Below are 13,932 nucleotides of genomic sequence, written 5' to 3'. Positions count from 1 at the left end.
TCTTTCAAGAGTGCAAATCAAAAAAAAGTAAACTACTCCCAAAGTCACTGCAGGGTAATAACGAATGGGATTGTACAAGTGGGGAAGGACTCTGACACTGAGTCACACCAGCAACGGGATAAACTAATTAAGCTGCTCTTTCTTTGTAGTGAGAACTTGTGCCACTGCATGGGTCAGCAGAGACCTCAGATAGGTCATCCTGGTCTCCCTCATGAATCTGTACTGCCTAACTTCCCCTCAGATCCCCCTAACTTCCCCTCAGATCCCCAGCATCCTACAGCTGCTTTACACATGGACCTCCAGCAGCACCCATAGGAGCTCTCAAAATTTTTGTAACTCTTCTCTGAGTAACTTTAATTTTCACACTTTTTTTTTTTTTCCTTTAAATTCACAATGTCCATAACTGCATTTCTTGTGAGGGTCAGTCCTTTTCAAGAAGACAGCAACCACCTAGAGCTAACACAGTATCTCCAACCACTAAGGCTGTTGTATGAAAGCAAGAGCCATCAGAAGTAGGTTGCCAAAAGAGCTCAGCTCCCATTTAGTTATAAAAGTCTGGATTTCCAAATCAGTAGTGTTTAGGTAACATGGGACACGTAGGCTGTACATAATAAAACATTTTTAATAGTACATAGGACAGTAGCAGTTCTTGGGATGTTGCTAGTCTATGCAAGAACTGCTTTAAGGAAACAGGAGAAATGGGAGCTCTTTTGTGTAGTTAGATATTAATAGAAGATTTCCTGATTGTTTTACAAGAAATAAAAGGAAGAAAATAGAAATTCTTTGAGGTGGTTTATATAATTGTTTGAAAAGAGCAATTCAGCAAACACATTCAGTAAAGACATTTTTCTCCCTTAAAATCAAGCTGAGTTGATTTTATTTCATCTTTATATTCTTAAGACAACATTCATCTTGCCTAATTCCAACCATCTAAAACTCAGGCATTGTCTTGGCTCCCTCCAGAGAGGGTGGAGACAGGCACTGCCAAATTAATTCATCCCCTGGCTAGATACTGCTTTGCCCCTGGGGAGCACCTCATCCTGTACAGAACAGAGAGGAAGATTAGGTGACCATCTCACACTTCAGACAAGTGAAATAAATCCCATCTTAATTAACTTTTCCACTCATTGTACTTGCATTGTTATAATATCTGAACATCCATACTTTCCAAATCTGTAATTCTCACACTTTTTTCTATGATAAATGGTAATTTTTACTTATTTACACATACAGCTGAGGCAGGTAGAGGCCAAGTTCTAGCCCAGCAAAGGTATTTATCTAGTTAATTGTCTAAATTAGGTGGTTTTCAATCAGCTGACAAATACTCAGTGATGTAGACAAAGCAGAGGCAGTTGGGTGCCCTTAGGAATTTGCTAGGATGTAACCAGAATTGACTTGCCTTAAGGACATGTGTCATGGAATTAACCCCAGGTCTCCAGAGCTGCTGTCCTAACCTTTAGAATGTCCTAAACATCAAGCAAATCCTCTGCTGCTTTTTGAATAAAACTTTTGAAGTATTTACAGTCATGTCTTCTTTGTCAAACTCTAACAAGCTATGCACACTCAAAACCTTTCATTCTTCCTCATAAATCAAACCTAACTCCAAGCCTCCCTTCCCACTTTTATTGGTTTTCTCTAAGCTATCCTTAGATCTTAGCAGCAAGAGCAGAGTGAGGACAAAATTCTAGGATTTTTTAGGTGTTACTGTGATACAATTAAACCAGCACAGAGTTGGAACTTGCACTGAAGTCAGTGAAAATACTGCATTCACTTCAGAGTTCTACTGTGGCATGCAGCTTCTGAGCACTCTGCCTCCCAGCACAGTGCACTGACACCAGGTCTCTTGCACTTAGAGAAAGTACCACAGACCAAGACCTTAAAATTTAAATACTTGGGGCAGGTCAGCATGAGAGTCCAGACCCAGTGAATGTGAATTAGCAGCACACTGGCTGCTCTGCAATCACATCACACAGAAGTGTGTATTAGAAGGAAGCAACTTCCTTAATTCGGAAGCAACTTACTTAATTTGAACAGCAGCCTTAGGGCAGACAGCCTGACTGGCCATGCAGTGTGTGAGGAGATACCACTCTGCACACTGTTATTCCAGTTGAACAGTGGCTGACTCCCACATGTAGACAACCTTTATCAGTCCAGAGCAGGCTTCAGCACTGGGTGATATGTGCTTCTTAGAATAATCTTGGGGAGAACTGCTGGATGCTGAGCATGTCCTCTGACTTGCCTTGAACTTGCACCTGGGTTGCAATATGGACCAATTTATAAAACAGACTCTGTTCCTTTCATGTGGAAAGATTTTTTTTTTTCCAATTATCTCATTAAAGTGAATCAGAAAAGCCAGTTTCTGTAGAGAGAGAGGTGTCAGCCCCATACCATTCAAGCAAATGACAAGATAAAAACACTGTTTCTGGTACAAGTGCAGTTCCCCCTTCTAGGATATCTGCCTTGATCTCGAACTAATCAAAACAATCCTGTATCAGCCTTGAATTATCTCAGTCTAACCACGTTCTATTTTCAGAAACCAGGAGCACAGGGTATGGATAGCTCATGGGAAACAAAGAGGTGAAGTACCATGCATCTTTCAAGAAAGCTACTGAAGTAATTATAAAAGGCTTTTCAGACTTCTGGTTATTAGAGGGATATTTGGTCATCTCCTGCATTAACTAGACCCCCAAAGCATTACACAGTTACCCTTAAATTGGATCCAGTAGCTTGTTTGTGGACTAGCTCTTATTATCCAAATAAGTTTCAGTTTCTGGGGATATCAGGAAAGCAAGGTTCTGCAACATCATTTGCATGGGACTGCCTTGTCCATCTTCTGAAACAGAGTAAGTTAAATCTCCTACATTAATATGTGAAAGTTCTGCCCAATCAGCCAGCTTCAGAACAGGGAAACATATTTGTTCTGTGTCAGGGTCTCTAACCTGCCTTGCAAACCACTAGAGGAACAAATTACTCCAGAGTTTTACACACAGCAGAGAATACCACACAGCACCATATCTCTGTAGGGGGATGAAGAGTAAATGCTTAGGCAGCATACACTGCCAAAAACTCAAATGCCTATTTTGGAACTTTCTCCCAGCCTAACAGAAAAGCAGCAGGTGAAAATGACTGCTACACAAGAAAAGACACCCATGGGACTGAGGTCACATCTTCAACTTGAGATGTCCAAAAAGAGCTCTGAGCAATTGCTGCAGCCTCCACAGCATAGCTGGGTTTTCCTTCTGAGCCGTGGCACACACAGGCTAAGCCTGGGAAGATTTCCAGAATACGATATAAGGGCAGCTCAGACCAGATCCCATTGGTGAGATCTAGTAAAACAACATGGAAAAAAGCTACTGATCTTCTAGGAGAGAATACTGGAGACACTGACTGAGGATTCTGAATCCTGAGCACAAGGCCCACCGAGTCTTGGTGGCTCTTCAGAACAAACTGCTCATTGTCAGTCACTAATTTATCCCTCCTCCATCAGCACCTTTTCAACTTTTCTAGCTGCTTGTGCTCACACCTCTTCTCCCATGTGGCTCAAACCAGAATGAGAAGAGTCAGCACAATTTAAACAGGGTCATGCTTCCCAAGCATCAAACCAGTATTTTGCTGAGAAAGAATGAAAACAAATTGTACACTGCCTACTGCAAGGCCTTGTGAGATTCCCTCAGGGCCACCAAAACAGACCACTGTAATCTCTGCTGATGCTTGCACTGAAGATAACAATGCTGCTTGTTATCAAATCCACTGTGTCCCAGCTATTCTGGCCTTACACACTATTTATCTTATAAAGATGAGTGCAGCACTTTATAGACTGTCTAATAGTTTATTTTGGAGTTGTCAAATCCCACTTTCCATTGTGTCATGTTGAATTCCTGGATGGAAAATAAAACACAACAAATCCACATACATTCCAAAATGCTTTTCTCACATTACTTCAGTGGCATTTACCTTGTTCGTAGGGAAAGGAAGGAAGGAAAGCACAGAAAGGATGGAAAGTACTTTTATTTTTTTTTTTGACACCATTTAGTAGAACAGATTTTATTGCCCATAAATAATGGTGGTAACCTAGGATAAGAATAGAAGTAAAGGCTGTCTTCACTAAGAAAATGACTATCTATATTTCATCACTGACCAACTGCAGAACAGCTGTGCCTGTGATATCAATGTTATCACAAAGGAATTTCTACCATTGTCGTGAAAACCTGGCACAAGACCCAAAATCTGTCTGAATTCTCTCCCTTTAACAGTTTAACACCCCACAGTCAGATTGCCAGAGCAGAGTACCCCTGGGGAGTGAGAGATTTTCATCATGTCACGGCCATTTCTGGGAATTGACAGGATTCAGGAAAACGATGCCTGAAGCTTTTACAAAAGCACAAGAGAGAGTTTAACTGTAGGAAGGAGATGAAATTTCAGAGGGGAGTTTGGAAGCAGGAGCAGATTGTCCTGTGACTTGAAACCACCTGGAGAACTGCTGCCACTACAAGGTAAGGATGGTTAATTCCTCTTAGGAAAGACCAAGCCTTTGTACCACAGGACATGCTGGCAGTACCACAGACACAGTGGGAAAAAAAAAAAAAAAAAGATAAATCACACAGAATCTCACCTTGGCTTTTAAATGGATGACAATTGCATTCTGCTTTTTTCTTTTTTTCTCTTGCTTTGAAAGCAGATGTTTGGAACTGAGACAAACTCCCTGCACTGTTTGCTGTGCACACCTGCTTTTCTGTCAGGCTGTGAAAAGCCAGAGAAATGGGCACTGGAGCTTTCAGTAGTGTATTGTGCTTCAGTATTCATTCTTCATCCTTACACGTCAATGTACAACAGCAACAAATAGAGAAATAAACCAATCCTTCCATCATTCCATCACTTAAGGAGCCAAAGCACAGTAACTCATCTTTCACCAAGTAGGAAGGATTTGATTTTAAGTACCATTGAGGAGATAACTGTCTGTGTTACGACTTTCATAATGGTGCTCCTGTTGCCATTTAGGAAAGTAATGAGCTGTAGCAAAGTCACAGGAAGCAAAGGACACAGGAGCTTCAGTCTCCTGAGGACAGCAAAGCAATTTATCGCTACTTAGAATTGTAAAACTCTTTAGGGAAATTAAAAAAAAAAATGTAAAAACCAAATCAGAGATAAGTGAATTTGTAGACAGTAACCTTAAGAAAACCAGCCCATTTCCCCTTCACATATATTTTATTATGTGAGCTTAATCAACCTTCAGCTTAAGCAGTTTCTAATTATTTTATTTAAGGAAGAAAATACATGTGAAAACTCCCTTAACTTCACTGCAAGTTGAACAGATTGTTGGGATGTTATACTGGGGAAGGTATTTCTTTGCCATAAATCCATTTTTTACTTTTTTTCCAAGCTGAGGCAGCTTTATGAGATTAAATATATCTGCTTTTTTGTAGATGTCATTAGAGGACTCTAAACACTGAATCATAACTCCAAAACAAACCTGTATGCTGCAAACAGTATTACCCAGGACATTCATTTTAAAAAGATAGGCTGCACACAGGAGCACAGATAAATGCACCTTTTCTTTTCTAGAAATAGCACCTAGAAGACCCTTGGCCCTGAACAATGTTAGTAACTTCCTTAGATGCACCAATTCTCTTGCTTTTGATTTTCCTCAGTTAGGTGGGAGTGACATTTCAAAAATTACATCAAGTTAGCTTTTCCTTAAAGCCTTCAAAGCTTTGAGTTCAATTTTCAAAATAATAAATTGAGTCTTAAAATAAACACCCTGGATTTTATGAGGTCCGAAAAAACCCTTCACTTCTGACAAGATTACAGATTGTACAAAACATCAGATCAACTGACCACAATGATTCAGACTGTAGTTATGTAAATCATCCTCGCCTATTAAAATAGTTTTAGGGAAAAATCAGATTAATAACAGAGATTTATGATATTAAATCACTCTTCAGTCAGCCAAGTTCAGCCCTAAAGATCAGGGTAAAACTGTCTTTTGCTGTTTCCAGGCTTTACATGTAGCCACCCCTGCCCACAGCACCTGGGACACAGGGCGCACACACAACAGAGCTGGGACTGCTCAGAAACAGGTAAAAGTGCTCAGAAACAGGCTCAGAAACACCTGCAGAGCTGGCATGGGCTCCAAGTGTGCCCAGGTCTCTCACAGACTGAAAGGAGAAGATCCCCCTCTCCCAACACCTTCCATCCAGCAGCTCCAGGGCTGGCACGCTCCTTTGGGACCGGGTAGGATTGGTCTCCTAATGATTCATTCAATGTAGTTCAGCACCAGACAGCAAATATCAACACTGATAGCAAAATCTTAACTGGGGCAGATCCAGTAAAAGAAGTGTTATCCCTGGAAGATGGTGCAGCAGCTGTGCAAAGCCAGTCTCTTTCTGCTGGGCCTGACAACTGGCCTCACAAAAATGTGGAACTGAGGTGGCTGAGAAAGCCACGCTCCTCAACACCAGCAGCACCACTGCTCTGACCCACACTTGGGAAAATCCCCTTCCAGGCCACCTCAGCACCTGAGCCGCTGAAATATTCTCATACAATTTAGTTTTTATTTCAAATATTGGCAGAAGTAAAAGACTGACCCTACCCATATCAGTCTGTTGCGAGAGCTCAGTGCTCAGGATCCCAAATGAGTCCCATGCAGGGGGCTTGGAAACTGATGATCTTGAATGTCCCTTCCAACCCAAACCATTTTATGGTTCTATGATATCTGACAGGCCCCTCCTCATGCTACTGAAACATAGCTAATAAATTAATAAAAGCTTCTCCGAATGAGAAAAGGCCCACTGCTTTTAGCTAATGACTATATAAACACAAGTGACAAATTTGTTCCTGTGTCTTCTCTGATTTCTATTGAATAAATAATGGATCTTCAGAGAAATATAACAAATGATCACTCCATTACTAGGACATAGTACAGTAGCAGCTTTGAAGATTTATTCATGTTCTTAATAAAGGTTTTCAAGCACCTGCTTCAAAAAAAGGAAATAACACATGAAATTAAGTAAAAGATGTATTTAAAGGTCATTTATATGCAGGTGGAACCTTTCTTTCACAAGGTAAGATAATGGATATGAGAATGCTACATTCTGCAAAGCTACAGATTATTAAATCTAGATAACTTTACAGTTAGAGCTGTTCTTACTGTAAATCTTGGAGAAAAGGAACTGCACTTGCAACAGCCTTTTACTACTTGTCATTGCCTTTTATTTTATTTCCTTCTCTCAAAGTGGAGCCCTCTGGATACACAAAGATGTTATGAGCATTTTTCCTTTATTACACTGTGCTAATGCCTTTTAGTATAAGCCTTCATAAAACCTCACACATATGCGTTATAAAATACAGGGAATAAGTTCCATATGAAAAATTCATCATATTTCTTGTTACTATTTTTTAGCAGAGATTCTGACATTAAGCATGAGAGCAACAGACATTGTTTTAATTCTTCATTGTGGAAGGGGGAAAAAAAATCAACTTTTTGCTTTTGGTTTAGAAAGAATTTTTTACATACTCTCTCTTTGCAGTCTGCCCTTGAAAAACCAAAAAAGGATTTTAGACGGACAAAAAGTAACCACAGTTATATGGAGTGTGTCATTGATAAATTCCAGGGGAATACAACAGGCTAGGTAGGCACATACCATTAGATCTAGCTGTTCAAAATCTTAAAATTCTAGCCAAGATTAAGCTGGACTATTTGACCACACCAGCCCTCAAGACTGCACTTAACTTTTAAAAGGCTCAATCTCACTCTAGGCTTAGACTTTGAGAAAGTAACTCTTTCAAGAGAGCATTTTACACAGCAGCCTATCTTTAAACATGTGCTTAAGTCTCTTGAAGTCACTAAGTACAGACAGACTCAGAACAGGCCCAAATCTTTCATTTTATGACAGCCTTAGATTTGTATAATTTTAGTTAATCCCAGGCTTTCTGTTCCCAGTGCATTTAGGCATGAGTTATGCTGACACGAGATGAGATCAGACTTGGTGCTGCAGTGTCTTCAGGAATTTTGGAAGAGGAGGTTCCAGGAAAATTTGTAACTTCTCTTCTGCCCATCCCCTTGGAGGAAAAAAAAATAAGAAAGCAACAACAACCCAGCACGTCACTGGAGTATGTTTAGATGTTACAGAGGTTTTAGCCTCTCTTCTGCTACATGACATCTGCTTCCTGCAAGTCTCCTGATTCTCTGACCAAACTAAATTGGAAACAGTTTAATTATGGTTATTTATTTTGCTTTTAAACTGACCACATCATAAGAAAAAGCTCACACAACTCCTCTGTTTATAGTAGCACAGGAAGAAAAATATGCAAAGATGTACAAAAAAGTCTAAGTGTTACTGAAAGCTGAGTAACACACTCAGTGTGAAATTCATGCAGAGCAGAATTACAGGTCTCCATGCACATATAAGCTCTAATGCATGAATTTGTCTTTAGCCACATATATTCTGAGACATTCAGGATTTGTCCTGAAAAATTAAGTTTGAAAATAAATATTTCTAATGTCCTGTGCTGAGTCTGACCAGAGAAACTGTTAGAGAAACTCTCAGGTAGAAACAGAGCTTTGAAAATTAATCACATTTTCCAATTACGTTGTGGGGAAGTGTAATGACTTATTTAATGCCAGTATAATGTCCCAGGCTTAAACTACCACACCCTTCACACTGATAGTCAATTGAGTCAATGATTCAACCCAGATGGGAAGCCAGGTTCTTCTTGGCTTACTGTTATCTCTTCTGCCCATTAGGTTATGTGACTTCCATAAGTTATTTTGCAGTTCCCGTTAAAAGAAAATAAATCCACATGATGCTGCTAAACGCTGCCTCCCAGCTGTAACGCAAAGTGGAATTTTGGACCACAGTGCTGCTTCCTGACTCATCCTGGATCCCCTCCATGTGACGTTGGATCCATCTAAGCTGGGGAAAGCAGAATAGAAGAGCTCTGGTTTTTTTTTATTTTTTATTTTTTTCTTTTTTCTATCACCCACTGTCAGATAACACGTGCATGTTCTCGCAGCATGTCTGGAGAACATGGAAAAAGACCAACAATACCAGAGAGGGGCCTTTCTGAATACACAAGGGTAGAAAGAAGAAGATAAAAGGGCTAAAGATTTATACAGGGATTATTTAAATAATGACTCACTGCCATTGCTAAATTTATAAAATATATAAAAGCCAGACAGAAATGCTGGGGCAGGGGGAAACTGTTGAGAAGTGCGACAAAGGTGCAGGACTATAAAAAAGTTAAAAATAGCACCACCATGGAGAAAAATTTCCTTCACACCTAAATACAGCCACTGGACTTCACACCTCATGCACATGGCTTTACTGTGAGCTTCTCTGTTGCTTGTTTGCAGCTGGAGAGAATCCAGCAAGCCAGGAAAACAAACACACAGCATGTTCCCTGGGTCGATCTGATTTAATGACATTTAGCACACACCTTTGGCTCTCTCCAGGGGTTAAAAAGACAAAGGGCCAAGCACAGCTCCGGCAATCCCGCAGGCTGCCCTGCCAAGAGAGCGCGGTGGGAAAGCCGGCTTAACCAGCCCCAAAGGATTCCCTCATGGAGGAAACCTCAAAGAGCACAGAGGTGGCTCAGTGGCCAATTCCAGCACCAGGGGTTTTAGCCAAAGAAATCCTGGCATGTGCTGGGAATTCAGCTGATTCCCAGCTGATGAATCAGCCTCTCTGGATCCACAGGTGACCGGCATGCTAGTGGCACACAGTGGAGCAACATCTGAGATGACAGCTGCTGGATTTTTAACAGCAAAATGAATGAGAGGAAAAGCAAAACAGGGATTAAAAAAGAATCCAGAAAGGCATCATTATTTTGGCCACCCTGAGTTAACAGCAGGCTCACAGGGTGACTCCAGTGTTTATGGCTTTCTGCCAGTTAAACTGTAAAGATCCTGACTGTGTGGGACATTCACTCCTCTGCTTGTTTTGTGACATGGAAGAGGCTGAGCATATATATCCCTTCTGCTAGGATCAAAATAAGGACAGGTGCTGTTGGGAGTGTTTCATCCTTTGCCTTTGCTTTTCAGTATCTTGCTTTTCAACATCTTGCTTTTTACATGGTTAGCTGCTTAATTATCATTACTTAATCTCTGAGTAATAAAGATGTAGTATCCTCAAACACTTAAAAGGGCTCTTTCCCAATGAACAGCATCTATTTCCATTTAACACTCCAGCTTAATTAAAACTTTTCCCACCCCAAGGCTTTGTTTCATTTAATTCAATTGCAAAATCCCAGTAGAATGTCCAGGCTGCAGCACAATCTGCGTAATGAACACAGTGGTATCTGCAGTGAAAACATCACCTCTCAGAAAACAAAACAAAAATAAGAAAGAACATTGGGAAGCAGAGTAAGATCAGAGCAATTACACAATTACAGTGTTTTGGAAGGTTGGTTGGTGGCACAACCTGCAGCTGGAAAAGAAGCAGGCAGAGGCCATTTCTTGGGAGAGGGGTCAAAAAGAGGTATCAGTCTTCTGGGGATCTGACTGTAGCTACTCACCAAGAGAAAGCTGAGGGCAGGAATACAACTTGAAATTATATCTTTCTCATATGAGTCACCTTACTCAGTACCACTGAAAGGCACTTCTCCCTTCTTGGCATTATTGTCTTGAAAGCACCGACCAGATTTTGTAATAGAAGTCATTATTGTGTTTTCAGACACAGCAGAGACTGGTGAAGTTGCTATTTCCATTTCTGGTTAAAGCACTCAATGGGTAGAGCCCACACACTGCCTGTAGGAGACTTGGATTCACAGCACTTCTGCCTGGTCTAGAGCACAACTCTCAGTGCTCCCTAATGGGAGCCTGTTCTGCTGCCCACACCCTGAGAATCCCTGCTGATCGATCCAGCCCTAAGGAGAGGGAAAGCAAATTTAGTTCCTGGATCTCAAGCTAGTCTGGATATCTTAGCCAAAATAAAGTTCAACTAAAAGTGAAGCCAAGCTGCTTAGCCTGATCAAGGCGAAAATGCTTCCATTTATGAGACATCTCAGAGGAGGACTTGTCTTGGAAATTTTAAGAAAAAGAGGTGTGGCACCTGCAGAATTTGGATATCTCTGTCTGACAGTAGGTTTACAATTATGGATTAAAATACCCCTATTTCTCTTTAGAAGACTATTTAGACATCCAACTTTCACAGAAGACTTTGGCCCTTTCACTTTGCAGGAGATGACGTGCTTTTCTGGATCAAGCCCATAATAACCTAAATAAACTAATTAAAAGGCAAAGATGAAAAATCACACCAATCATACTAATGAGGACTTGGAAAACAGTATAGAGGTAGTATACCATTAGCATTAAACATCTCCAAATGGTAAATAGTGTAATCAGGTCTCTTTAGTCGTCCCCCAGATTTGCAAGTAAAAGAGAGAAAGTGACATGCTACAATTCCTCAAGTGCTTGCCTGCATCTTCCTGGCCTCTGTCAGAGACGCAGACACAATGTGAACTGCTGCTTTCTCAGCCTCTGGTCCCATTTATCTCTATTATTCTTGGACAAGTTGTCCCAATTCAAATCAAAGCGAAGCTCTTTCTGAGGAAACATAGGTGGCTGCTCTGTGCCCCTGCAGCACAGTCACCGATTACCTAACGCGCTCAGGAATGTTTCCCTTCTACAAGCAACAGCTTTCATTTTGCAATATTCGCTGCAAAACAAGGAGTGACGAAGCAACTCGCACCCTGTGAGTTCCTTCCCCAAGTGAAGTGGCGGTGGTCGCTGTGAGCAGGCGAACGATCGCATCCCGGCCAGCCAGGTGCTCTGCGCTCCCAGCGATGGACGCGCTCAGCAGTCGCGCTGACGGCGATGCTGGAGGACTGTGTGGAAAGGAAGGAATTCTGCCACCGCTCCAGCAAGCAACAGTTCTGCTGAGGAGCATGGGCTGATCATGCCCTGCTGCCTTCCCGGAGCCCGGAGCTACCTCTGCGGAGCAGGAGCAGGGGTGCCGGCTGAGCGCACCAACTCCTCCCGCATCCCACAGCCTCTACGCTCCGCTCCCCAAAACGACCTCACCTCTCCCTTCACTCCCAAGCCCGGCCCTGGCAGAGCCTAATCCCTTCCTAAGCCAGCCCCATCTCCCCGCGGACAGCGAGGCAGGTGGCCCGGGGGCCGCCAGGTGCCGGCACCGCTCCGCTGCTGCCGGGGCAGCGCCCGGAGCAGAGGCGAGCGGAGGGTCCGGGACAGGCAGAGGGGACCGCAGGCAGCTCCCCACACCGCCCTCCACCCCTTCCAGCGCCGCGGGGCCGCGGGGCCGGCCGGTACCTGCCGGGGCCGGGCCGGGCCGGGCCGGGGCCGGTGTCGGAGGCGTTGCGAACGCGGCGGCTCCTCCCCGGCGGCGGCGGCGGCGGAGGGTCTCGCTCCTTCTGCGCCGAGTGTCAGACTTTCCCCCGGCCGCCCTCCCTCCATCCCGCCACCCCTTTCCACTCCCTCGCACGCACATGCACACCCCTCCAGCAAATGGGCTGCCGCCTGAGAGTGCGCCTGTGTGTCCGGGTGTGTCAGCCGGCGCAGGCACACCCCTGCTCGCACCCGCCGGTCGGGGCGAGCACGCCGACACCGACCGTGGCAGCGATGTGCCCAGCCGGGCACCCCGAGCCCGTGTGCCTTCCCTGGGCCACAGCCTCTCCGGCAGTGCCGATCACACACCTGCGAGCTCGCACAGGAGCATCCCGAGCCCGGGATCGCCGTGCGCGGCTGCTGCTCCTCCTCCACGTGGCTAAGGCAGCCTCAGGTCCGCTCACCGCGTTCCCATGCCACATTCCCTCTGGGACGGAGCTGCAGCACACTGCCTAGTAGACTGATTGAGTAAACAAAGCCAGCTCGCCACACTCACGATAAGTGCCCGGAGCTCAGGGCTGGTGCGCATTTAAGAGTTTCTACACGCATTCTGTGTGCAAAACTGTAGCTGCCAGGGACGCATCTGCCCTGGCATTTATTTGTTTTGCTCCCGGAATGTGCAGCACTGGTGTTTCTCCAGCTTTCGCATGCTGCAGACCACTTCCTAAGAGAGAATTTCTCTCCTGGACCAGCCCACTCCCACACCAAACCATTCTCTCCAACATATTTCCTCTGCGGCTGCCCGAGGAAGAGCCTTCCTGCCCACAGGCTGAGAGCCACGGCACACATGGCACAGACAGTATCACACACTTCCAGACAAGACACACTGGGGTTCTTTCAAGAGCTGTGTTTCCCTCAGTGAAGGGCTCAGATTGAAAGTCTTCAGCTGGCAGCTCAGTTGTGGAACAGACCCCGACTGTTGCTCCCGTCAAATAACAGCAGAACCAAGGAAGTCCAGAGAAATATATTGGAGTTTCCACTCTGTAACTCACCTCAGCAGAACTTCATCTTCACCTACCATTCACACTGAAGTCAGATGGGTGGTCTGGGTATACAGCACAGGAGCTAAAAAAGAGGAGGTTTTTAGGTTCACCAAAAGTCAACTTTACATCTTTTTTACATAAGTTTTTTAAACAGTTTGTTACTACAGTACCAAACTGACATACAGCCTGTACTTATCAGCATGAGTTTTATATTCCCAAAAGACAAAGGGAGGATTTTGGAGATAGGGTGACTGTTGACTTCTGCTGCTTAAGGCCTTAAAAAAAAAAAAAATGAAAGGAGATTTTATACTGAATTTCCACATTTGTGTCATTATCACTGGTAAAACTTTCCATTGCTTTAATCTCCACATGGCACAACCTAATACAAATATAATTGGGATAAGTATGATTCAGATTTGAGCCCAGCTTGTGTTTTGAATTTCTGCAGAATAATTCTTGCACTTTACCTTGTTCCCACTCACTGATGATCATAGGCACTCTGCTGATAAGCCTCTTCTGCAACTGAAGAAGCTCAACAAACAGAAAATGAGGAGCAGGTTGGTGGAAGAAAAATCCTTGTGAATTTTTTTATGTTTTTCAAACATT

General features: G+C 43.4%; 1 protein-coding gene across 3 annotated transcripts in view; it reads right to left on the bottom strand.

Moving 5' to 3' along the window:
• Positions 1-12,992, bottom strand: part of SEMA3D (semaphorin 3D) — a 133,025-nt gene extending 120,033 nt beyond the window's left edge. The window contains exon 1 of one of the 3 annotated variants that reach the window (XM_030291165.4): positions 12,653-12,992. The gene's annotated coding sequence lies outside the window, so the exon portion shown is untranslated. Of the gene's footprint in view, positions 1-11,687; positions 11,712-12,268; positions 12,418-12,652 lie in introns of those variants that run through there. The other 2 variants (XM_012568866.5, XM_072919126.1) reach the window with 2 other exon arrangements.
• Positions 12,993-13,932: the final 940 nt, after the last annotated feature.

Source organism: Taeniopygia guttata, chromosome 1A, assembly GCF_048771995.1.
Source record: "Taeniopygia guttata chromosome 1A, bTaeGut7.mat, whole genome shotgun sequence".
Taxonomy (NCBI): Eukaryota; Metazoa; Chordata; class Aves; order Passeriformes; family Estrildidae; genus Taeniopygia; species Taeniopygia guttata.
Note: the sequence above shows the minus strand (reverse complement) of the source record. Positions and strands in the feature narration are given on the sequence as shown.